Below are 24,414 nucleotides of genomic sequence, written 5' to 3'. Positions count from 1 at the left end.
CAAAAGCCGTTACTCAATATACACGTATATATGGAGTCTTGGTGGCTCAGTGATTGAGACCTTGGCTACTAACCTAAAGGTTGGCAGTTCGAATCCACCAGCCGCTCCTTGGAAACCCTATGAGGCAGTTCTACTCTGTCTTATAGGGTCGCTATGAGTCAAAATCGACTAGATGGCAACAGGTTTGGTTTTATATATATGTGTGTGTGTGTGTTGTTGTCTTCGTTGGGTGCCGCGAGTTTCTGACTCATATTGACCCCATGTGACAGAGTAGAACTGCCCCATAGAATTTTCTTGGCTGTGACCTTTTGGAAGCTGATTGCCAGGTCTTTCTCCCACTGATCCTCTGGGTGGGCTTGAACCGCCAACCTTTCAGTTAACAGTTGCACACTTAACCATTGCACCAGCAGGGCTCCATATATATATATATAGAGAGAGAGAGAGACAGAGAGAGAGAGAGAGTCATGTGCCATGTAACGTCCATTCAAGCAATGTCCAACAGCATATGCGTCCGTGGTTCCATGAGGTTATAAAAGAGTTTAGAAATCTCAACTGGACAATGAGACGTAGCGGATATAACCAGACATAGTGAACACAACAGCTTCCCACATGCAACACGTGTATCTCATGTCTCTTGTATACAAAGTGATTGCACGGCCAGACATATAAAGGTACAGTATATGTATAACTACAATACATATGTCTTGATAGTCATAATAAATGCCTGTTATTGGCTCACGTATGTCATACTGCACTTTCATCATTATTTTAATGTGAACTTTCCCACTTACAAATAACAAGTTCACTGTATAACAGTGTATGCTTCTGCTTGTAGGCAGCAGCGCCCAATCTTGTGTATCACACATCTCTTGAATGTTGTAGCATTATCTCTCTGTTTAATTTTCTTTTGAAAATATTACTGTGAACTGCATCATGGCTCCCCAATGTAACAAAACCAGTGCTAGCAATAGTAGCAGCAAGAGACAAAGGAGAAGTATCGATTTGGAAGTGAAACAAAAGGTATCCCTTACAGCTTTGCTAAGTATATAATATGGTGTTTCCACAACATCCAAATCACATAACTTCCTATTTCACAGAACCTATCATGGACATTAAGCAATGACATAATATATATATATATCATGTTGAATGCACATAAAAATGCTAAAAGATTTATGTTATAAACCTCATTTTCTACTTGAAAATTTATAAAAGTCACAGAGCTAGTTAGTGCTGAGCCATGACTTGGTCCTGACACCAAAATGTAACTCTTTCACTACCTGATCTGTCTTGTAGGTACCTGCCTACCTCTCTGACTTCATCTCTTCCTACTCCCCCTAAGTCCTTGTGGTCTAATCCCACTGGCTATGTTTTAGTTTTTTGGAAATGCCACACATGTTCTTGCTTTGTCTTTGCCTTCATCTAGCTGTCAGCTAACTAAAGAGTTAAAGCCTCTGAAGTCCCTTAGTTCTTGATTTGAATTCATTTAGTTTTGACTGTAAAGTTATAACAATGAACACTCATGTCGTTCATTTGGCCTTTCCCAGCCTCTCTGGCTTTCTTCCACCATCTTACATCTTCTGTGCAATCCTGCCTCTCCCAGGTACACAGCTGCTGTGTTACATTGTACTTGCTCTCCTTTCCCTTGAACCTTGCTTTACGCTGATAACTCTTTGAGTGGTAAAAGGTGTTTTTTTTTTTTTTTTTCACTTGATTCCAGTTGTTTGTGACCAGGAGGTAGATGGTCCTAGAAGGGAAAATCAGTACATTCCTTTTCTAATTGCACAAAACAGTCATTTCCCATGTGACTCTTTCCTTTGAAGAGATAGAAAATTGAATTATAATAAAAAAAGCTGTTTAATCTCATTATTTATGAATTTTTGTATCTTTGATTTTCAGCTCCCTTGTGCTTTTATCGGCCATAATGACATCATTGGTAGGTGCTTCTGAGAACTCATGCCTCCTGCTCTTGCTTCCCATGTGTCCATGAGAAATCTTTCCTCTATACCCAAACACTTGCCCAGCAATTCCTCTCACCTCATGAAGACAGCACATTAGACAACAGCCAGTTAGACAGGATTCTGAATGTTGATGCAACTTTAACTTCATACTGCATCTTCTTAGCTTTCCAGAGTCACACTTCCCAGGCTTTCATTTAAAGATCTGGCCGGCACATATTCAGTGGGTCAGGTGCTTAATAGACCTACCAAAGATGCTTCTTTATGGGGGGGGGGGCAAGAGTACATTCATTTATAAAAGGCAAATTGTTCATTATGAAAGTAAGATTTTTTATTTTGTTTTTCTTTCACAAAGAAAACAAACAAAAAAAGATGAATGTAGAAATCAATATTGTATCTCAAAATTCAGTAATCCTTTACTTCAGATCCCTAGGGCTATGGGTTAGAAATGTATTGGTAAAATGTAGACACTGAAATTCTTTAAATGATCATCATGCTAAGAATTTATGTTATATACACAGCTAATTTTTCATGTGGCCAACAATTCCTGTTAGTGAAAAGCATAAAATAGACTTCATGATCTATTAAATTTGTTGTTCTGGAAATCAACCTGCTGATTCACCAGGCATTTGGTATTTGGGAAAAATATGTACTTCATAAATGATAGAACTGTCCCTGACATTAGAAAATAAATGGAAAGAAAGAGAGTCAATATTTTGAAAACTGGTTCTAAAACACTGTATGAGTTATTTATTGTTATATAACAAATCACACCAAAATTTAGTAGCTTAACTCAACAACAAACTTCATCTCACACAATTTCTGTGGTTCAAAACTTCTGAAACAGCTCAGCTGTGTGGTTCTGGTTCAGGATGTCTCCTTAGATTGCCTCAGAGTATCTCAAGACATTGACCAGGCCTATGGCCATCTGAAAGCTTGACCAGAGCTGGAGGATCCACTTGTAAGATGGTTCATTCACATGGTTGGTGAGTTGAGGCTGGCTGTGGGAAGAGGTGTCAGGTTCTTTCTACATGAAATTTTCCCTAGGGCTATCTGAATGTCCTTGAGTTATGGCAACTAACTATCCCAGAGGCCAGAGCAAATGATTCAAGAAAGCAAAGTAGCAGCCACAAATGACCTAGCTTCAAAAGTCACACATCATCATTTCCACAGTATCCTATCGGTTATTCATGTCAGCCCTATTCAGTGTGGGAGGATAATACATAGGGGTGTACATTGGGGGTCATCTTGGAGATTGGCTACCACAGTCACTTATTAATTAGTTCATCAATGCGTTGCTCAAATTTTACTGAGTGTCTAATATGTAGAAACATCTGAGCAAGGCTCTGGTAATAGATGCAAAATTTTATTTATTTATTTAGCAAGTATGTATTGAATACCTACTATGTGCTGCTAACTCTTCTATGCATTGGAGATATTGCAAAGAACAAACAGATCAAGTTCTTCCTTGCAGCTTACATTTTAGTTGAGATAGGAGAGAAAACACAAACAAATGTATAATATGCCAGGTGGTGATGAATTGAAAAAGAAAAAGCAGGGTAAGAGGGATCAAGAGCAACAGGAGGGACGGTCCTACACTCAGTTGGGTGGTTTGGGAAGGTTTCTGTGATATCGTATTATTTGTGCAAGAATTTAGATAAATAGGGGGGCCCAAATGGCTCTGGGGGCCATAATGTTTCAGGCAGAGAGAATATTTAGTGCAAATATTTGGTGCAAAGATGCATGGGAGAGCAAAACAGTTTACAAAAAGTAGCTTATAAATATTCCCTGAACTATAAACTAGGACTACTGTTAAAGTCACCTTTGATTCTCTTCAGTTTTACTCTTTTAAAACTCTAGGTTCAATGTTTAAAGTCTACCTAATACCAAGATTTTTCTCACCATAAAAGTCAAACACATTTTATAAATAATATTTTTTATTCATCTCATTTTGGCTTATATGGATCCTTAGAGTCTTCTGTAGAGTGGCTGTCTCAAATCTCTCCTCAGTCCTCAAACTCCAAACTCCAACTCACTGCTTCTTTTCTTGGTAGATTATCCCATCATTTACTCTCCTCAGATGATCAAGGCCATCTAGCTTCATTTTTTCTTTGCCTCAATATATGATAGAACCCTTACCTATCAATGCTTTATTTTATGTCTTCAAAGGAATAAATATCCACCATCCTTTCCAAACATTAACTCATCTGCCTGTACTTTAGATGTCATCTTTTCACACGTCTTGGAGGACTTTGTTATATCTTTCTCATTACTCACTGCTTCTTTCTCTCTACTGAAAACATTCTACTTTCAATTATCCTTAGCAAATAACTCTTCCTTCACTTCTGTTACCCCTAGGCCATAGTTTTTCTTTTTTTATAAAAAAAAATTGTATTTACTTAGAAGCATTCAGAATATCAATAAAACTGCTGAAAATTTTTTTTTAATTATAGAGTGGTATTCAAGTAACAGAACAACAATTATTTTATATAAACTACATCAGAGACTGAAGATGAAATTACCATCCCCATATATAACTAATTTGTGCTGTGCACCTACGAGAGACTTTTTAAAACTTTTATGCTAGTTTACAATGCCCATAGTGTACCAGGCAAGGTTAGTGGCTATTGAAAATATCACCAAGATTGTCATCTAAAGACATGTTCAGTAGTGTGCTAATTATACAAAAAATAAAAAAGATACTGTATAGTTTGTAAAAACATTACATTTTAATTTTTTTTTCTTTAAAAGGAAATAATTGTGTACAAGGAGGTAAACGCCTGATAGACAAGAAAAAAAAAAGACTGCTAGAACCAACTTATTTCAGCATCATTAGCATCTTCTTCACCTTCCTTCTCCTCGTCTTTGCCTTCCTCCTCTTTCTTGTTTTTTTTCAGCCCTGTTGGCTCCCTTTTTTCCTGTACCAGGCTTTCCTTTAGCCTGGTATCCAGCAATATTCTTTTTGTATTTCTCCTTCAGTTTGGCAGCCCTCTTTTCATAAAGCTCCTGTCATCTACAGTAGTGTTATTCCACATCTTTCCCAGTGTCCTTGCAAGATCACCAGTCGACAGAGCGGACGGTCTCCTTTGATTTTTGGGTGATACTCAGAACAAAACAAAACAAAAAGTCTGGAGGAAGCCTCCTGGGTGCATTGGTGGGATCCTTGAACTTCTTTTTTATTTCCCCTTTCGGAGAGACATAGGTTTTATTTCTGCCTCATAGTGGGCCTTGTCCGTCTTTGTCATGTCTCCAAATTTTTCTTTCTTGTTAGCAGACATGGTTGTCCACCTCTCTGAGCACTACCTAGAAAACTAGAAGTTCACTGAAGCATCTTGGTACTTCTTCCTGTGATCCTCCTGGCAAGTTTGCACAAAGAATGCATATAATGACATTTAGCCTCTCAGCTTCTTAGGATCAGCTTCTTAGGATCTCCTTTCCCCATTTTTCCTTAGTGAGTCACAGAATTAACCAGTACCTATCTGACTCTCAATTGCCCCGGAACTGTCTCCATGGAGCTCAATGTACTGCAGTGGCTGTCTAGGCCATAGCTTTTGAGAAAGGTTTGTGGACTCCCCTGAACGGAATCACCTGGAATGTTGAGCAAAAATGCAGATTCCTAGTTTCCTCCCCAGATCTACTTAATCAGATTTTCCATGGGGTGGGGCCAGGGGATTGTATCTGAGAAAAGTTCTCCAGGTGATTCTGATGAGCAACTGTGTTAGAAAAGTCCAGGTATACACTCTTTGACTTTTCTCTTACCAGATATTAATTTTTTCCTACTTCATTCTGATTCTTAGACTCTCTCCTCCATTAAAATCAATTTCTCAAAGCATCCCAGTGATATCTCAATTGTCAAAGACAGGGGTCTTTCTTCGGTCTTTATCATGCTTGACTTCACTGCATCATTTGTTCTTACTCACTATCATCATCTTCTTGAAATTTTCTCTTCTCTGTAACACTGAAATCACAAAATTAAGGCATTTCATAAGTCTCTTGTAAGTAGTGATTACTAGTACCACTTTATATCTAAAACTTAGTGGTAAGGGGTACTTTCTGAGAAATTAAAAATGCCACTGGCAAAACCACAACCAAATATTCTTGAGTCATCTCTTTCTAGAATCCATCTAAAAAAATACAATGTGTATACAATTCCAACCTTAACGGAAGTAATGTAACCTTTAGAATAATTGGCAAAAGATCAGGGATACTTTCATCGACGTGCCAGGTCCTAAAATAATTAATGGTTTGTTTGTATGAGTCAGTAAATAAAAAGTTTAGAACTCTAAAGGATAGTCATTAATAAGTTTATTTTTTAAAGTATTTTTACTTTCTGCTCACGAAGATATTTATAAATTATCGAAGAGATGGCTAGTTGTCTACTAAAAATCCATATCCGCCTTTCCATAGGGTGAAGTTATCACTGGGAGTGGACTGTCCTGTCGGTGACAGCATATCCATTTTATCCAGGTGTGGCTTTATGACTAATTTTTAACGAAATGTGAGCAGAAGTGATGGAACATATCATGTGGAAATTTTAGCAGGCTGGTGGTTTTTGTTTTTCCTATTCCCTCTCTCTCCACATTGCCCTGTTGAATGCAGACAACTCAAAGGCCCTGTGGGGTGACTGAGCACTAAGAAGGAAGAAGTCTGGTTTCCTAAATATCATCCACGAGCACTGGACTGGAACCTGAGCAATAAGTAAACATTTATTGTGTTAAGCCATTGAAATATAGAGATTTATTTAAGCAACTAACTATCTTAGTCATAATGAGTTATTGTCTACACTAGTTTCTTAGCCCTTTGCTTGCAAATTTTTTTTTTTTTTTCCAAATGTCTGAGCAGAATTGGTGGTACTTTCCCCCCCGCCCATGTTAGTAGACACAGACTAAAAGGAGAGATGGAAAACATTCAAGATCCTTAGACTGCTCATCAGGATTATCCAGGAATCCCTGGTCAAATTCCCTAGTCCCTCTATTTTCTTGCCTCTGATATAAAGTTGTATGATATAATGAAAGTTTTAATTGACTGGTGCTAGCAAATCACACAGGACACTGGAACTGACTCAGTTCTACCACCAATTTTGCTGTTTATTCATATTTTCTAACCTCTCTGGGCCCCAGTTTCCACCATATGAAGTGAGGAGGTTAGACTGAAAACCTCCAAGTTCCTCACAGATAAACATTAATATGAAGATAATGGGCAGTGCTTTCAAAAGAAGACCAAACATATGCAATAAATCCTATTCCATTCTTTAATCGTTCCTTGGCTAACCCTTTCTAATAGCATATTTTTTGAAAGGTACTACATTTGTGACTGTGAGGAAGAATATAATAAACATTACTTTAGGAAAGTGTATATGAAAAATGGAGAAATAAAGCAATGCATATAAATAACTATTTGACCTCTCAGTTGGTTAATGAAAGGGAAAATGTCCTGCCAAGAGGTATACCTTACACCTGAGAATTCAGTTTGGTCTGGCTCAGAACTTGAAACATCTAAGTCAGGTGTTTACTCCAAGTGGGATAAAGGTGGAAGAACTGGGCTGAGGCAACTGGCTGTCAGTACATTACTTGCCTGGAACATCCCTAGAAGTCTCATTTAGTCCAGGATGACCAAGAAGTTAGACTCCTTGCATAGTGGTTCAGGTTTCAGAAGAAATAAAGTTCTTGGAATAGTTTAAAACCATATAGACTTCTGTGAATTCTCCAGAGCAACCCAGAATTATGGCATGATCCTTCTTATCCTTCTCAACACTGGGTGATACACAGGAAAGTGGGAATCCAAACCCATTGTCATTGAGTCGATTCCAACTCACAGCCACCCTATAGGACAGAGTAGAACTGCCCCGTAGAGTTTCCAAGGAGCAGCTGGTGGATTTGAACTGCCAACCTTTTGGTTAGCAGCCATAGCTTGCTGTAGCTCTTAACTGCTGCGCAACCAGGGGTCTGAAAGTGGGAATAAAACCCTGTAATTTAGGAGACCCAGTTTTGCCCTTAGGCCCAGGCAGAAGGGCCCAAAGGGGTCCCTACCTTAATCCCCACAATTTAAAGGATCACCCTCATTAGAGGACCCTATTCGTTTTTTTTTTTTTTTGTACTTCAGATGAAGGTTTACAGAACAAATAGTTTCTCATTAAACCGTTAGTACACATATTGTTTTATGACATTGGTTAATAACCCCACGGCATGTCAACACTGTTCCTTCTCGACCTTGGGTTCCCTATTACCAGCTTTCCTGTCCCCTCCTGCCTTCTAGTCCCTGTCCCTGGGCTAATATGCCCCCTTAGCCTCGTTTTGTTTTATGGGGCTGTCTAATCTTTGGATGAAGTGTGAGCCTCGGGAGTGACTTAATTACTGAGCTAGAAGGGTGTCCGGGGGCCATGCTCTCGGGGTTTCTCCAGTCTCTGTCAGGCCAGTAAGCCTGGTCTTTTTTTGTGAGTTAGAATTTTGTTCTACATTTTTCTCCAGCGCTGTCTGGGACCCTCTATTGTGATTCCTGTCAGAGCAGTCAGTGGTGGTAGCCAGGCACCATTCAGTTGTACTGGAGGCCGTGATAGTTTTGGTCCATTAGTCCTTTGGACTAATCTTTCCCTTGTATCTTATTTTCTTCATTTAGAGAGCCTTATTCTGACCCTGTCTCTTGCTGTGGTCAAGGGGATGTGCCCACCCAGAGTTAGTACCCCCGCCTTTTCTAGAGTGTGTTCTAGAAATGGCAGACCCTGTAATTCCCTGTCGAAATGGTCCTGAGCCATGTGTGAACCTCTTGCCTGATCTGTTCTCCTGAGAATGGTCTGTGCTGCCAGTGTGTGCTCCCCTAAGCTGAAACTTGGCCAGTATGGATGGGGGTGTGGATGGAGCTTGCATATACCCACAGGGGTATCCAAACCCATGCAGAAATACCCCCTTGTGGTACAAGACAGAGGTAGAGTCAGGCACTCCACGTTGAAGACTAGGAGCCAACTATCACTTCATGGCTAGGTACTATCATTGAACTTTGAGGAATCAGAGAAGTCTAAATTTAAGTCTTGCCTTCAAGGTCATTTTGAAGGTTTATTTGTCAAGGTAGGGAAAAAAAAGAACATTTTATCTAATAGATTGCTAGCTTAATTTCTAACTGTTAAATATTTGATATATGATAACTGGGCCTCTTGCTCTGGGATCCACAAGTGTATAGGTAGACCTGAGAGACCAATTTTGCCATTAGAATACGAAAAAGTCAGATGATATGTTTGCCCCAAAAGCATTTACCTTGGTTTCATCACCTGATCTAAAGCCCCTTAAATTCCCTTGGACAAACTCAGATTAGCACAAGATATGTATACTGAAGCAAAGACTTTATTGGGGTTTTATACTTAGTAGAGTCAAATACTTTGCTAGTGGTGCTTGAAAAACAACAGTGGTCACATATATGACAGATGATTTACAGGGTTAATTTCTCTGTTGGTTCCTGAGACACATTGTCTGTTAAAGCAGTAATTCTGTTTCATGTTCCAGAGATTCACTTGGCTTGACAAATGTTCACATCCTAGTCTTAATCCTCAAATGCCTATCAGTTCTGACTGTTTTCCACTGGTCAGTTCTGGGGCAGCTGGTTAAGCCAATACTACTGTGGAGATCCATTCAAAAGATTATTTTTACATAGCTGTTTGTATGAGGAGTAGGTTTTAATGGGGATGAAAATCATCTGGATTATCTCAGGAATATAAACCTGTTTATATAGTTTTCATTGACTGTGGCTCTCTACTGTAGGCTGTTATTTAGTTATAGCTTAGTTACATAGCGTTACATTATAAACCAGGGCTATATAACACGCCTAAGTACCTTAGGGAGTTTTTGGGTGGGCTAAAACTGACTGGTGGTTAAAATCCAAAAAAGTTTGTAATTTTTCCTCTTGGCAGTAAATTCTAAGGTCCTTTCTTCACAAGTACAGAACTGAATGAATAAAAACAGCTGATTTTGTTCAATCCTTTGTGACTCATCTAAACAACTAAAACTTTCTCCTAAGCTCTAGAAAGGTGCTAATTTGCAGGGGTGGCAAACTCACATGCCACAGCTAGAAGAATTTAAGTTAACTAGAAAGCACTGAAGCCCATAATTCACCTCTAGTCACTTATATTCAACTTTTTTTTTTTAAGTTATTGTGTAACAGTTAATACTGGTTGAACCAGTTTGTAGTCTCTGCCTTGTGTGACCTACATGGTGTGATTTGTGGTTTCAAGGACACTGAGAAAGTTCCTTTGTCCTTAAATAGCTCATTTAAATGAATGGAACACTGTCTGAAATTCCACTATTACAAAGGCATTCTTTTAGATTAACCAGTCTCTCTCTTCAAATATTTCAGAGAAGAGAGACAGACTATGTCAGTAAAAGCGTGGTGCATTTTTATCAAGAATTTCTTCCTCTGCCAGCGTTTTGGGGCCCTGGTGTGGAAGGAGATAGGGTGCTGTTGCTAGAGAAAGGCAAAAGGAGACTGGGAAACAGAAATCGTTTTTCTCCGGGAAAAAAAAAAAAACTTCCATATTTATTCTCTCAATAATGTGTCAGGCATTCTTTAAGACACCATCTCATTTGTTTTTCAAACAACATTGTGATCTAGGGTTAACAGGTATTCTTGTTTACCATATGAAGAAACAACCTAGGAGGGACTGAGTGACTTACTAAAGATCATACAGTTGGTTCTGAGTGTTTTGCTCCTTCTACTACTTCCAGCGTTTGCTATTCTCAGTAAATTTGTGATATTTTCCTCTCTGGGTAATTATAGCTTTAAGTAAACAAGCTCCTTATATGTGTGTTAAGTTCATGGGATCTGGAGTCAGGTAGTCTGGGTTCAAGTCTCAGATTTAGCAATAATTGGTAGTACAATCTTAGAAAAACTACTTACTCTCTGGTCTTTATCTATAAACAGGGGCAGTAATTCTATTACCTCATAAGGTTATTAATTGAGTGAGTACGTGTAAAGTGCTTAGAACAATTCCTGGCACACAATAACTGCTCAATATTTCTTTATTATTTTACTTATTATGTCACTGAATCCTTCCAACAATACTCTTAAGGGGATATTAACTGTATTTGTAGATAAGCAAACTGGATTCCCACCACCCCTCTGTCAGTTTGATGTACTGTGGGGGCTTGCATGTTGCTGTGATGCTGGAAGCTATGCCACTGGTATTTCAAATACCAGCAGGGTCACCCATGGTGGACAGGTTTTGGTGGAGCTTCCAGACTAAGACAGACTAGGAAGAAGGTCTGGTGAGTCTACTTCCAAAAATTAGCCATTGAAAATCTTATGGATCACAACAGAAAAATATTCAATATAGTGCTGGAAGATAAGCCCTCTAGGTTGGCTGCAACAATGGACTCAAGTATACCAATGATAGTGAAGATGGTGCAGGATTAGGCACCATTTTATTCTGCAGTACATGGGGTCGCCATGAGTTAGCTTCGACTCGCCGGTAACTAACAACAACAAACTAGACTCAGTAAAGTTAGGTGACTTCCCCAAGGTCACCCAAATAGTAACTTCAAAGCAAGTTTTTGAATCTAATTCATTTTATACAAAGTTTCATGCTGCACTCTGCTGCAAGGTTAAGATGGCACCTGTAAATTGGACACAACAAATGTTCAATTATCCAGGACTGGCCTGTGCATGGGTGGAGAGAATGGTAACTGGAGTAAGTCCTCACTCATACAAAATGATTTCAAGGCTTTGAAAACCACCGGCGGGCCAACAGAGACTATGTGGTAATGGTTATGGCTGTAAATGTCCACCTTCAAAGTCTGTCTTCAAAAGATAGCATAATTTGGGACAATGCCTCAGATTAGTACATTGATTGAGTGAAGTAAAGAAGGGGAACAGATGGGTGAGGACTGAGCATTAGGAGATGATTGGCCAAAGGAAGCAGGTCTCAGGAAAAGAGACCACACCTCACCTACTTTGTAATGTTTGTCTTTGGCTCAGCGCTGAGTCATTGAAACAACCCAGATTTACAGCTGTAAAAGATACCTTTGCAAAGTGCTTCCGTATAAATCATCGAAATTAATCTTCCCGACCTTATGCAGTAGATGTACTTATTCCCATTTTCCAGATGATGAAAGATTAAATTAACAACACAAGTCCACAATTAGTAAGGTTGCAGAGACAATGCTTGAAACTGGAATCTTCTGACAGTAAAGGCTTTGCCTTTTTTCATTACATGAGGCTGTCTCTCAAAAGCCAATTGTTGAATGCTATATGCTGGGAACCCTGGTGGTATAGTGGTTAAGAGTTCAGCTGCCAATGAAAAGGTCAGCAGTTCTAAACCCACCGGGGACTGCTTGGGAACCTCTGGGGGCAGTTCTACTCTGTCCTATAGGGTCACTATGAGTCAGAATTGACTCAATGGCAATGGATTTTTTTAATATACTGGGAGGAAGGAAACCTTGGTCTGGGTATTTACATGATTAGAGAATTGGACACTATCCCGTGGTTTTGCTAGTTTATAAATCCATTATAAGGAGCTCTGGTGGTGAAACGGTTAAGTGCTTGGCTGCTAGGCAAAATGTCAGCCTTTAGAAAAAACCAGTTGCTCTGCGGGAGAAAAGACCTGGCGATCCATTGTAGAGGATCCATTATAGAGGTGACCTCTGTGATAGCCCAATATTAGCTCAGATTATGAACAAATACTAAACCTCAAAAATATGCTCCTAATAATCCGTTCAAATTGATTTAATATGATGTTTAATTGCTCATAGAAGTAAAATATCTCTCGGGGGCTTGAAATTTGACCAAAGTTTCCCAATATTTTTTATTGAGTGTTCATAAAATTTTATAAGCCCTGCAATTTGTGGCTTCTGACAAAGACTTTCCACAAAGGATAATGAATTAATTAGACACGTGGAGAAGTCTATTGCTCACAATCTTTGTAACTCTTTGTTCCCATTTGAAGGACTTGGAATTTCAGAGCAAAATTAAAAAGAGTAAAGTATAAGCCACATACTTGCCTATAGCACTAGTCAAAGCAATGGCAAGTCTGGAGTGAGGATGAAGTATTTTGGTCTGTATGGAAACAATCAGTTTCGTTTCTTCCCTTGAGAGTGAATCCATAATTAAAAATAGGACATAATTACTGTTCTTTTGTATTTGAAAGAAAATTCAGCAAGCAAATGGCAGCTGGCAGAATTAAACCGCAGGTGAAGGCAACTTGCAACTTGGGAGGTAACTGCCATATGATTTATACTGCACTATGAATTAGGCGCCTGATGAGTATCATATTGGTGCACACAATATGCAACAGCTTATGCATATAATAAGGAGCAGGAGGATATTTTAATCTTTCAAGTTATCCTTATGTTAGTGAGAGGAAAAGATGATTTTAGCAAAAACATTATCTGAATTGTGAACCCCAAACTGAAATGAAGCTTACTAATTTTCTGACCTCCCTAATGGAAACAATTTTTATTTAAGAATGTGTATTTTTAACAATTTGCAGCCTGCCTACTTCCAAACAGGATTTGATACAATTTAACTCCAGTCTAAAGAGAAAGCAAACTAGAATACAAGGCAAACGAAAGTGTGTATGTATGTATAAACTACCTAATAAATTCCTCCAGAAGAATTTTAAATCTTTTTATCTTCTTAAATGAAAGAACAGAAAGATAAATAATCCAACTCTACAGCAACATTATTATTTTCTCAATCGATTCTATATTCCAGTTACAGTGTTGAAATCGTCACTTTTTGCCCATAGGAGGGCCTTTCACGGTTAATTTTATGCTTTTAGTTCACTTATGTTCTGTGACATTAACTATTAGTGCTCACAAAATTTGTTTCTCCTCCCTATTCCAGAACATTGCTAGATTACATTTCTCAGCCTTGCTGCGTCTATGTAGGGTCGAGTGACTAGTTCTTGATAATAGGATGTGAACAAAACTGATGCTTGTCACCTCTGAGCTAAGGTAGTTAAGAGCAAGTATGCCTTCTCTAAGTACCGTCTTCATTGCCATCCACCAACTAAGGGCAGCAGACAATCCCTAGGGGCTGTAGACTAGTGGTTCTCTACCTGGGAACTTGCGTGAACTTCAGATTCTTGGGACCCACTCCAGACTTATTAAATCAGAACGTTTGGAGGTGGGACCCAACAATTTATCCATTAACAAGCCCTCTAGGTGGTTCTGATGTACTCTAGAGTTTGTTAACTGCTGTTGTAGACAATGAAAGGGCCATAGGATGGAAGGATCCTGGGTCCCTGGAATATTGCATAGAGCAGAGACTCTTCTCCTGTCCCCATTCCCAGTTCATTAGATTGTAACGTAAGTCATATTTAGTATTGTGTTAAACCACTGAGAGCTGCAGATTGTTTCATGCAGCAGTTAGCCTACTCAGACTAATACTATTTCCTGGTCCTTTTTTCTATTATCGCTCTTTGATGTATGTAAGAACTTTCTGCTTTTATCCTAGCCCCTACAAGTCCTGTTTGGAATGATGAGGAGGGAATTAAACCAACTAACTGATAAATATTGTTTTCCCTCAGGCTTTGTCATTTTACATCTTCTTGAATTTTTATATATTGTTTCCTCTACCTACTGCTCTCTGCCCTCATCTAACAAACTACTGCTTATCTTCAAGCATCTCCATGTATATAAAATCTCCACGTATATAAAAATATGATAAGAGAACTACCTTTCTACTATTGTAGAATTCCGTGCCCTCCAGGGACCTAAGGTACTCTAATATGAGATAAGCATCTCAAACATCCAAAATTTGGCATAAAATTACTAGACCTTCTTTATTCTATATAATCGATATTTCTTGATTTTACTCCATGCTTTTCTGGTAAGTTTTCTTTTTTAGGGGGAAATGCTTTTCTCTCAGGTGAAATATGTATTCCTACTGAGGATGTGATTCAGTTCTGTCCAATCAGAAACCTTCTCTAGAATTTCTCTAAGTGAGCTTATTGGAACATTTTTATTTGGTCTTAACATTGTAAAGTTGTGACCCTGGAGCTCTCTGCTGCCATGTTGACTACCGTATGGGAAGTCTGTCTGTTGTCAGTAAGAATGAGGCTGATACTCAAAAACAGCAAAGTGTCAGTTCTGACAATATCCCAGCCCCTGGATCCAGTCATACCTGAATTTGGATCCACCTCTCTGTGGTTTGTATACTTAAGCCAGTAAATTCCCTTCCTTAGCTTTAGATAATTTGAGTTAAATTTCTATCACTGACTTTCAAAAACTGCCATCTGCCATGAATATGGAAATAAATTAGTCCATTCCTAAAAAAGAGGGGTTACAGTAGGCATTGAGCTAAAGAGGAGGGAAGACAGACCTGGAAAGGTTAAGTGAAGTGAAAAAATTGTTTCTTTACGCATGAAGGAAGAGATAGTACAGAAAATGTAAGATGAATAAAGAATCATTTTAGTTAAGTTAGGACAACATTCTTCTAATCCTTTATTTAATAACTTCATGATCTCTGCCCTTTTCTTACACGCCTATAGTATTATTTATTTAAAGTTTTTAAAAAATTAGCCTTTTTCTAAGCAGTAGTATCCACAAAATCATGGGGTTGATTTTCTATTTTTATATACATAAACCAAAATCACTTGTCTTAGGCTGGGTTGTCTAGAGGAGCAAAACCAGTGAAACATATACATATAAACGTATAGAGTGAGATTTAATTCAAGGAAATGGCTCACAAAGTTGTGGAGGCTGGCAAGTCCCAAATCAGTGGATCAGGCGTCAGGCTAGAGGCTTCTCCTGATTCACGTGGTGGCAGGGGCTGACGAACCCTAAATCGGCAGGTCAGATGGCAGGCTGCTGGCTCACATCCCAAGAACCAGAGGTCAGATTATGACAAGTCGTATGCAGGATCCAGAGCTAGAATGAGCCTTGCAGGAACATCCATTTATATACTGGAGGCAGGCCACATCCCCAAGGAAACTCCCTTTTCAACTGATTGGCTGCTCATAGCAGATCTCATCATGGAGGTGACTGCGTTATATTACATTACGGAAGAGCAATCAGTCTGATGCCTGCCAAACCACTAAGAATTGTAGCCTACCCAAGTTGACACATAACATCAACCATCACACCACTTATCACTGAGTGGATTCCAACTTATGGCAACCCCATGTGTGTCAGAGTAGACTTGTGCTCCATAGTGTTTTCAACAGCTAATTTTTTCAGAAGTAGATCACCAGGCCTTTCTTCTGAGGCAGCTGTGAGGGGACTCCAACTTTCAACCTTTCAGTTAGCAGCTGAATGTGTTAATTGTTTGCAACCACCCAGGTCTCCTTTATATATGTAACTATTAAAATTTTAAAACCCTCATCTGTGGACCTCTTAAAATCATCGTGTGTGCTACAAGTGGTACGAATAGCACACTTTGGGAATTACTGAGATAGAGGAGCAAGTCTGCTACAAACTGGAGTGTAGGTGTGGAAGGGAGGGGGTAAGAGGAGAAAGGAAATCAACTTCTTGATTCCATACCTTGAATTTAGCCAGCTTGGAACAGCTTTGCTTCCTTGGGTTGACAACCTACATGGGGGATAGGCCACGATAAATGCAGTAGACAATAACCCCAGTGATATATGCAGAGTTCATATGGCTGTTGCACGGCCATATCAGTTGTTAAAACACTGAAATACTTCTGGGCCAGTCGATAAATAGCCACTGCTCCAAGTTCCTAGAGTGTCTGAACATCCTGGTTATGTTGGCCCTCCCTCAGGACTTCTGGACCGATCCACAATCCAGCAATGAAAGGGGCAATGCCAGCAGAGCTGAGGGCCTCCAGAACCTTGCTCCAGTCCTGTGGCCAACTTCCATTCAGACTGGTTGCTGCCCTTACTCATTAGTTGTAAAATAATTTAAAATGATCGCTCCTGGATTCATGCCTCTATTACTGTATAGATCAAAATAAGTAGCATTTAGTTGTTTACTTGTCTCTCTTCTTTTCCTAATTGTCATTAAGGGCAAGAACTGTGACATGTCATTTTCCCCAGTGTCTAATGTGACTGGAGACTTCAAATTGGAAAGAAGTTAGGAGATGGCCAGAACCTGGGGCCTATGTTTCTGGTTGTTTGACTGTTTACCAACTGTGCCATAGGAAGACATTCATGCCTAGGCAAGAGGCAGTAGAGTGCTGTGATAAAAGCCTGGATTCTGGAGTCAACCTTCTTGAGTTTAAAGCCTGTCCCTTACAAACTGGGTGACCTTGAATAAGTTAGTTATCTCTGCTTAGTTTCCTCATCTGTTAAATAGGGATAAGAAAAGGATTAAATGACTTAATACATGCGAAGCATTTAGAATGGTGCCTGGCATATAGTAAATGATCAATATATGTTAGCTACAGCTATTAGTTACTTTATACAGAGATGAGACCCACTCCAGGTGAGACACTCTGTCATTCTAATCTACCCAAAACCCAATGCCACTGAGTCGATTCCAACTCATAGAGACCCTATAGGACAAGATAGAACTGCCCCCTAGGGTTTCCAAGGAACAGCTGGTGGATTTGAATGGCTGACCTTTTGGCTAGCAGCCGAACACTTAACCGCTACACCACCAGGGCTCCCTATCACTCAAAGGTAATGTTATATAAATAGTTTTACTCTTGCCCACATGTTAATAGGCATTCTACATAAAGGAATTCCATGATCAATTTCAGTTTGGAAAACTGAACTAAACAAAATCAAGTAAAGTTTGCTGCTGGGCACAAATGTTAATTAATGTATTCAATAACACTCCAAGAGGAAGCAGGCAATGGTCTCAAACTGATTTTTACCACCAAATCCCGCCTATCTGGGTTTTTTTTGGAAGATTATCTTTTTAGAGATGCTACACTAAGGATTTTGACCGCAATCCTTAAGTAAAAATCTCTGGCTTTCTTAAATAGGCTAGATCTTGAGGTACCACAGTATCCTTTTTTTTTAGATACTCAGTCTTAAAGTGGCTTAGATGCAAAATAGGCAAGAGACCGTCTGGTCTCTTTCCCCTGGACTCATGCCTTATATTGGTTCTGTGATCCTATCACTCTGATGTTAAGAAAAGGCAAGGAAAGAGCAATCCCAGTTAAAGAATTCCATGCAAAAGAGCCTTTGTCTTTTAAGCTTACAGTGGCTTACCAAAGCTGTCTACCTTGAATTTACCCTTGTCCTGCTTGTCCTTCCCATGTCAGAAGTTCTCTCCTACACTGAAGTCAACCCCAGTCAATCTTAGCTGTCAATGGACTTAGGGTTCCAATAGACGCTTCAAAGGAAGGACCAGTTAAAAATGGCTGTCACATAGATGCAAGCAACTTGACCATCTTGGTTCATCACACCAAAAGCTTCACCTAACTAGCTCTGGGAAGCAATGATGTGTTTGACCTTTACCCAACAAATCGGCACCACTCCTCAGGTTTGGAATCAGGAGGAACGGTAAAGGCTCAAGTGTGCCCTGGACCTAGAGCAGGGCCTGACACAGAGTTAACATTCAATATATGCTTGTTGAATTAATGAAAATATAAGGGATGAATATTTAGGTAAGATATTCGAGAAATGCCACATTTTTAACAGTACTCACAATATAACTGATATAATCATGAATTTAAAGTTACTTAATCAAACAGTGTAATTTTTACTTCAGCTTGTAGAGGCATTTTAATCATTTTGACTTTCCCTCCTCCCTTTCACCATTCTTCAATAGTTCATGAGGGTTTGACTTTCGAATTTTATGTGTGTGAATGTGTATTCTAATTTGGTTCTGAGATTTAATTAAATGTGTTGACTTATTAGCATCATTTTCTCTCTTCAGTAAATTCTTACCACATTTCTCTCATTCGCTTATCCCTAAAGTTAATTTTACTGACGATTATCTTTTCTTCTAATCCAATAATTTTTTTCAAAGCTTGGGAGCTCTGTATAATGACCTCATAAGGATCTCTAAATATGGGTACTGAATTGTATAGAATAAGGAGCATCTCTTTACTACCTTCACAGCTGGATAACAGCTTGGCTGATCAAGTATTCCTGAATAAACCCTTCCTTGTCAGTGTCGTGAAGTCATCACCCATTATCTTCTGGCATTGGATGCTGTAGCAGAGAAGTCTGAGAATTTCCTGATTGTGCTTCTTTTAATGTAATCTTATTTTTATGGTCAAGTTGCTTGTGTCTATGTGACAGCCACTTTTAAACGATCCTTTCCTTCAAGTGTCTATTGGAACTCAAGACTTTGTACATTTTTTCTTTAATTTAAGTATTTCACCAGAGTTAGGTTACTTTACTGTTATTAATTTTGGTTGGGGTACAGAATGCCTTCTCAATATCTAATTTCAGTTTTATTTTACTTTTTTAATTCTGGTAAGTTTTTTTTTTTAATTATACCTTTGATAATCTTTCCTGATGTGTTTTGTCTACATTTTCCTTCAGAAATGATTAATTTTTAGTTAGATTGCAGTTCTACTTTCCACACTTTTCATTTTCTCTTACATTTATTGTTTCTTATTATGCATTCTGCGTATGTTCCTAGACTCTATCTATCGTTTCACTAACATGATTCTTTACAACAAGGCCTAAGCCCCTTTACTGCTACTACTATCTTATAAACATTTCTAGAATTCAATCTAGTCTATGTTCACCACTTCTTTTATTTTGTTGAGAATGGATAGTAGTTCTTACTCAAGCATTTCCTTTTAAAGTTTATTTTCTGTGCTTTTTCTTTTGTCATTGAGTATTTTCTTAGTGTAGCTGTATTACTCATAATTTCATGTAGCCAGGATTCTGGCCTTGGAATAAATTTTCTGGAACATCATGGAGGTGGGTTAAGGTTTACTTATAGGTTAAAAGTTGAGGCTGAAAGCAAGATCCAAAAGGCGGCATTAAGTGATGAAGCCAGAGTTGTGAACCAGGGGCAAAGTTCAAACAAAGCAACAGTCTGAAGATAGAGAAGCAGAGGCCTGGTGTAAAAAATTGGGAAAGAAACAAAGTACATGGGTTTGAAATGGACGGAAAAGGGTTGAGGCTTGAATCTCTATGACACCATATCAAAAAACCAAACCAAATCTGTTACCCTCGAGTCAATTCTGACTCATAGCAACTGAATAGGACAGAGTAGAACTGCCCCATAGGGTTTCCAAGGAGCAGCTGGTGTATTAAAACTGTCAACCTTTTGGTTAGCAGCTGAGCTCTTAACCACTGTGCCATCAGGGCTATTAAGTGTATTGGATAATTTAGACAAAGAGGGAGACTAGAGCAGACATGAAATGCTTTCTCATGCATGTTGAAGCTTATGCTATAAAAGATTGAGATGGGGCCACATAGCTTCTGGCAGAAGTCCTTTCCAAGACAATAATTGTAGCTCAGTTTGGCTGCCAATGTTGCCGTAATTCCACTGGTCACAAATAGGAATGTGCTCAACTCCATTTATTTTGGAAATTGCTGAGATTTTTTTCTCTCTTTTAGATGACTTTACAGGTATTTTAATGAAAAGCGAAAAAGAGTTCTCAGGGCCTTTGATTTACTCCACCATTTTCTGGCAATTCCAAAAAATTATTTAATGATGTATATCATTGTGAGTCACAGAAGAGATAAGAATAAAAAACATACATTCCAATTATCATGGATAATATACTGAAAATGTATTTGTCCCACACTCACTCCCAGACAGATTAGAATTAATTTTGAACATCTAATACACACAGATCTAGATTGCTTGCATAAGATGGCTAATAGAAGTAGTATCAGCTGCCCAAGATTTTGTGATATGGAAATGTGCCCAGGAGGAAGTAGAATAAAATGATTAGATCACTTTGAACTTTCCAAAGCCTTAAGATGATAGATGACTGGGAAGATTTGGTATTACATTTCTGGTGGCTGGTACCACTCAAAGACTGGTGATTTAAATGAAGCATATATTTTCAGAGAACTGTCAGGAAACTGTCTTAAGGTAGTAAGCAGGGAAATCATAGGGCTCACTTCATTTGTTTCCCTTCTCTCAAGAATCCCTATTCTTTATTGCCTGATGGCCAATATTTTGCAAACCACTGTTTCATATTTTTTGTCTATTTTATTGTGATTGTTTCAGCCAGGCAGGTAAATACGGTTTCTGTTATTTCTTTTTGGGCAAAAGTCGGTATCTACTGTTGAGTTTTCAAGAGTTCTTTATATATTCTGGGTACAAGTCCTTTGTCAAATATATGATTTGCAAATATTTTCTAGAACCTATAGCTTGTCTTTTTGTTCTCTTAATGGTGTCTTTTGCAAACAAAAGCTTTCTAATTTTGATGTTAAATTTGATATCATGTCTAAGAACTCTGCCTAACTCCAAGTCACAAAGGTTTCTTCCTATGTGTTTGCTACATTTGAAGCTATTGTTCCTTTCATTCTATTTTCAATTGTGTATGTGTGGAGAAAATTTATTTTGACTGCTGAATTGTGTAATAGCTATCTAAACCAGACATTCGTTCTGGATTATAGCCCTTGGGGATTTTAACACACCTGTAATTATTCTGACTCTCCACTGGATGTCAATACTGCTCAAGGAAAAGCAATTCAAACAGCATATTGGGTGCACAAAAACAATTCATGCCTTTAAGAAAGTGTTTATGGAAGCATAGTTAGGAAGGTGACTGGAAAAAGTGGAACACACAAAGAGGAATCCCTCTCTTTTGAGTCTGCAGTAAATGTCAATCAGAGTGGTGGCATAAGCCCTGGAATTTGTAGCAGTATTGAAGCCCCAAACTTCAAAGACTGAATTGTGTTTTTCACTCTGGCTCTTTGGTTGCTGACTTGTACAATATGAGGTCACATTTTTTATGGATTATCTGGCTAATTATCACAAGGTATTTTATAGATCTAGAATTTGAGGTCCAATTATTATTTTTTCTGCTCTTTTCCTGAACATGTGTAAAATTCTGCACTGATCAGATTGTAAGAAAATTGTCTGGATCAAGTAGCTATTTTGGTCCAAGTCCAAGGATATTACTAAGCTCAGGAATATGAAATAGGGCCCTAAGAGTCACATGACCTTTGATCATACTACTGAACAGGTTTTGCTTCTAGTAAAGGCCTAGTCTGTTCCAGTACTAAAGCAAGATAAGAAAAGTTAGATTTTATATTGCTTTTGGCTTCCTAATAATCTGCCATAAAATTGCAATTCTATCATTGCGTTATTTTTTAGAGAAGTTTAGTTTTCTATATGAAGACTGACTTAGGCTGAGTTCTCTAGAGAAGCAAAGGTAGTGAAGTATATATATAAAGAGAGAGAGAGGGAGATTTCTGTCAAGGAAATGGCTCACGTGGTCAGTAGAGGCTGGGAAGTCTCAAGTCCATGGGTCAGGCTGGAGGCTTCTCCTGACTCATGTAGCTTTGGGGGCTGATGAACCCAAGATTGGCAGGTCATTAAGCAGGCCTCTGGCTCACGAGCTGCAAGGCCAATGAATTCTAAGATCAGCAGGTAAGATGGCAGCCTGTAAGCTCATTGGCTGCAGAGGCTGACGAATCCCAAGATTGGCAGGTAAGCTGCTAGTTCAAGTCCCAAGAACTGGAGGTCAGATGACAAGCCAGATACAGGATCCAGAATGAGCAAAAGCCAGTGAGTTTGCCAGAAAGTCCACATATATTGGATGCAGGCCACACCCCCAAGGAAACTCCCTTTCAACTGATTGGCTGCTCAGCAGATTTCATCATGGAGGTGATTACATTATATCAGATCTTATTATGGGGGTGATTACATCATTACATTACTGACAAACTACATCATAACTGCCAAACCACTGAGAATCATGGTGCAGCCAAATTGACACACAACCTTATCCAATTTTGAAGAATTGAAAAGAGTAGGACATACAGTATTTTGACAGTGTATCTTTCAGGTGGGCCACCGGGATACGGGACTCATTGGGTCCTCTTAGCCAGGAAGTATCTCAATGCATCTTCTATGAAATATCTTAAATATTTTAAACATGTTATATCAACAAACCTGTCAGTAGACAAAACATAAAAGTGAGCTTACACTCATCGTCATATGGCTACTATTGTGCTAGTATGACTAGCAATGTTACAAATTTTGACTAGACAGCTATACATAACACAGATGGAATTTTTGAGTGGGCAATGAAAAATGTTCTAGGAGTTGGAAAAGGATATTCAAAATACAGCTTGAGATATGAGTATAATCTGATTCAAATAAAATTATCTCTTAAAAGTAACATGTTTTAATAAATATTAAATACCCAGGTGTTGGCAATAGAGCAAGCCCAAGGCTTTTAGGTCTTTCTAGGGACTGTGAGTTTTCCATTATGACCCTTTCCTGTGGGAACTTAACTCTTCCTGCATCTAAGTTCCCAGTGGACTGAATATTGAACTGTAGTAAATGATCTGCCCTACAAATGTGTCACTGACATCCCAGGATTCTTGTATTCAGCTGTGTATGTATGGTTGGTAGAGTTGAACTGCTTTCAATTTTAATATTTCATCTGATGACTAGATTCTGTCCTAGCATATATAATTTTTGACCTATTTCATTCAGCACATGTACCACATGTCAAATTGATGTAAGTATATATATATATATATACATGCTTTCACAACTGGCCGAAAGTTTTGCATTACTATGCATTCCCTAGATCAATAAGTTTTGTAAAAACAGTAAATTAGCAACACTTTTTTTCTCTTTTTTATTGTGGTTTATTTTTTTCTAGCATTCCAAATCTAGTTTATTTGTTTTTCAGATTCTTTTTTTTAATTGTTGTAGTTTCACTGAAGTTTACATTTCAAGTTAGTCTCCCATACAAAATTTTATACATACATTGTTATGTTACCCTAATTGCTCACCCCATTCTGCGACAGCACACTCCTCCTTTCCACCCCTGATTCCCCAAGTCCATTCAACCAGCTCCTAACACTCTCTGCATTCCCATCTCACCTCTGGACAGAAGCTGCCCCTTTGGTCTCCTGTATCTATTTGAGCAAAGAGGCACACTCCTCACAAATATCACTTTCTGTCCCACAGTCCAGTCCAATCCCTGTCTGAAGAGTTGGCCTCGGAAATTGTTTTAGTTCTGGGCTGGTAGCAAATCTAGGGGCCATGCTTTCCGGGGTTCCACAGGTCTCAGTCAGACCATCAAGTCTAGTCTTCTTACTAGAATTTGAGTTCTGCACCCCAACTTTCTGCCTTTCCATCAGTGACTCTCTGTTGTGTTCCTCATCAGGGCAGTCATTGGTGGTAGCCGGGCACCATCTAGTTCTTCTGGTCTCAGGCTGATGAAGTCTCTGGTTTATGTGGCCCTTTCTGTCTCCTGGGCCAATACTTTCCTTGTGTCTCTGGTGTTCTTCATTCTCCTCCACTCCAGGTGACTGGGACAAATTGATGCATCTCAGATGGCTGCTTGCAAGCTTTAAAGACCCCAGACACCACTCACCAAAGTAGGATGCAGAACATTTTCTTAATAAGCTTTGTTATGCCAATTGACCTAGATGTCCCCTGAAAGCATGGTCCCCAGACCC

At 38.8% G+C, this 24,414-nt stretch overlaps 1 pseudogene; it reads right to left on the bottom strand.

Annotated features, from left to right (window-relative positions):
- Positions 1–4,765: 4,765 nt before the first annotated feature.
- The window catches only part of LOC101356335 (putative high mobility group protein B1-like 1), a 32,994-nt pseudogene continuing 13,345 nt past the window's right edge, over positions 4,766–24,414 (bottom strand).

This window comes from Trichechus manatus, unplaced genomic scaffold (genome assembly GCF_000243295.1).
Source record: "Trichechus manatus latirostris isolate Lorelei unplaced genomic scaffold, TriManLat1.0 scaffold00164, whole genome shotgun sequence".
NCBI classification, from domain to species: domain Eukaryota; kingdom Metazoa; phylum Chordata; class Mammalia; order Sirenia; family Trichechidae; genus Trichechus; species Trichechus manatus.
The sequence above is the reverse complement of the archived record's forward strand: the minus strand, read 5'-3'. Positions and strand labels throughout refer to the sequence as shown.